The sequence below is a fragment of the Acyrthosiphon pisum genome, unplaced genomic scaffold, assembly GCF_005508785.2.
Source record: "Acyrthosiphon pisum isolate AL4f unplaced genomic scaffold, pea_aphid_22Mar2018_4r6ur Scaffold_98;HRSCAF=468, whole genome shotgun sequence".
NCBI classification, from domain to species: Eukaryota; Metazoa; Arthropoda; class Insecta; order Hemiptera; family Aphididae; genus Acyrthosiphon; species Acyrthosiphon pisum.
In genome coordinates this window covers 9899-11752 of record NW_021780030.1, presented here as the reverse complement: position 1 = coordinate 11752, position 1854 = coordinate 9899, and the positions used below count along the sequence as shown (strand labels likewise).

General features: G+C 62.7%; 1 non-coding gene across 1 annotated transcript; it reads right to left on the bottom strand.

The window, feature by feature from the left end:
* Positions 1-1158: 1158 nt before the first annotated feature.
* LOC115035113 lies at positions 1159-1316 on the bottom strand. Its single transcript, XR_003840251.1, has one exon. It is a non-coding gene; the product is annotated as a 5.8S ribosomal RNA (ribosomal RNA).
* Between the last annotated feature and the right edge of the window lie 538 nt (positions 1317-1854).

Genomic DNA, 1854 nt, shown 5'->3' with positions numbered 1-1854 from the left:
CCGTAACGGTTCACTTTCATTGCGCCAAACGTGGTTTTTCGTAAGATCACCGTTGACTCGCGCACACGTTAGACTCCTTGGTCCGTGTTTCAAGACGGGTCGGAAAGTAGCTCGAAACACGTCGCCGACCGACGGGACCCCGCCTGCGACGGGGCCGCGTCGACGGTTCTTGCCGTCGGGCGAGCCGACCATGAGCACCGGGGCTCGGCGCGAACGGTCACGCCGAAACGCGACCGACGCGACGAACGTCACCCGGGCCATTCGGCCGGCGCCCAACGGGTCGCGACGTCCGCTAACCGAGCGAAAGATCCGGCCGGCGGTTAGACCGACCGTGAATTCGCCCGGCGGGGATTCGCGAGCTCTGTCCGTTTACAACCGAGCGGTTTCACGTTCTTATGAACTCTCTCTTCAAAGTTCTTTTCAACTTTCCCTCACGGTACTTGTAAACTATCGGTCTCGTGGCCGTATTTAGCCTTAGATGGAGTTTACCACCCGCTTCGGGCTGCACTCTCAAGCAACCCGACTCGAAGGCGCGGTCCGATCCCGGAACGCTGTGACGGCCTCTACTGGCCTGGCACCATCTGCGGGCCATGGCCCCGTTCAAGGGAGACTTGGACCGTCACGTGCGCCCCGGCAACGAGGCCGGCCCGTACGCCACAACTCTCATACGTGCCGCGACACAAAAGTGCGCGGCGAGATTCGGCGATGGGCTTTTCCCGGTTCGCTCGCCGCTACTAAGGGAATCACGGTTGTTTTCTTTTCCTCCGCTTATTAATATGCTTAAATCCGGCGGGTAGTCCCGCCTGATCTGAGGTCGGAACGTATCGGTTGTTTGTTTCTTAAATTACACGGCAGCCTGCGGTCCGCGCTCCGCCCGTACGGTGACCGCCCGCGTCCGCTTCTCGGAAGCCGGAGAGGTCTCGTGGACTCTCAGCCGGCCCGGCCGCGCTCTCGCGCGGCGGGCGGACGGGGACGTGCCGTTTGACGACGCGAGAACCCGTGACTGTTTGCCGTCACAACTTGGGCGGACGACCGGAGGCGGCCGCGCGAGCGGCTCTCCCCGGTCGAACCGCCAATCTCGCACCACCGGAGCGGCCGACGGGCGTGCCGTCGGACGCCTGCCGGCGGCGCATCGGTCTGGCCCGAGTATCCGGTATACGACCCTCAGACAGGCGTGGCCCGGGACCCGCGGGTCACCGAGGCCGCAATGTGCGTTCGACTGGTCGATGTTCGTATAACCTGCGGATTACACGACGACGCGCAGATAGCTGCGGTCTTCATCGATCCACGAGCCAAGTGATCCGCCGCTCGGTGTCGGTTGTTTTTTTGTTTTGTTCGACGAAACTTCTACGGCCACGCGCCGTGCGCGGACGCACGACTGGGCACGTACGGTCTTTCGACGTGTTAACCATCTTTCGGTCGACGCTCGGTCGGGGGTCGCGGCGCGCGGGCGGTCGTCGAGCGAGTCGGCGAGCGCACGCGGCCACGGGGTCGGATGAGGCGCGCGCGAGACCGGCGAGTGCCGCCGGTACCGCGGGCCCGTCTCTAATGATCCTTCCGCAGGTTCACCTACGGAAACCTTGTTACGACTTTTACTTCCTCTAAACGGCCGATTTCGGTCATCTTCGCGATCGCGCGACGACCCAGCCCCCGAGGGGGCCGAATAACGCGCGTCCACTCCGAAGACCTCAATGCGACCGTTCAATCGGTAGTAGCGACGGGCGGTGTGTACAAAGGGCAGGGACGTAATCAACGCGAGCTGATGACTCGCGCTTACTGGGAATTCCTCGTTCACGTGGAAAAATTGCAAGCCACGATCCCTAAGCACGAAGGAGGTTCAGCGGGTTACCCGGA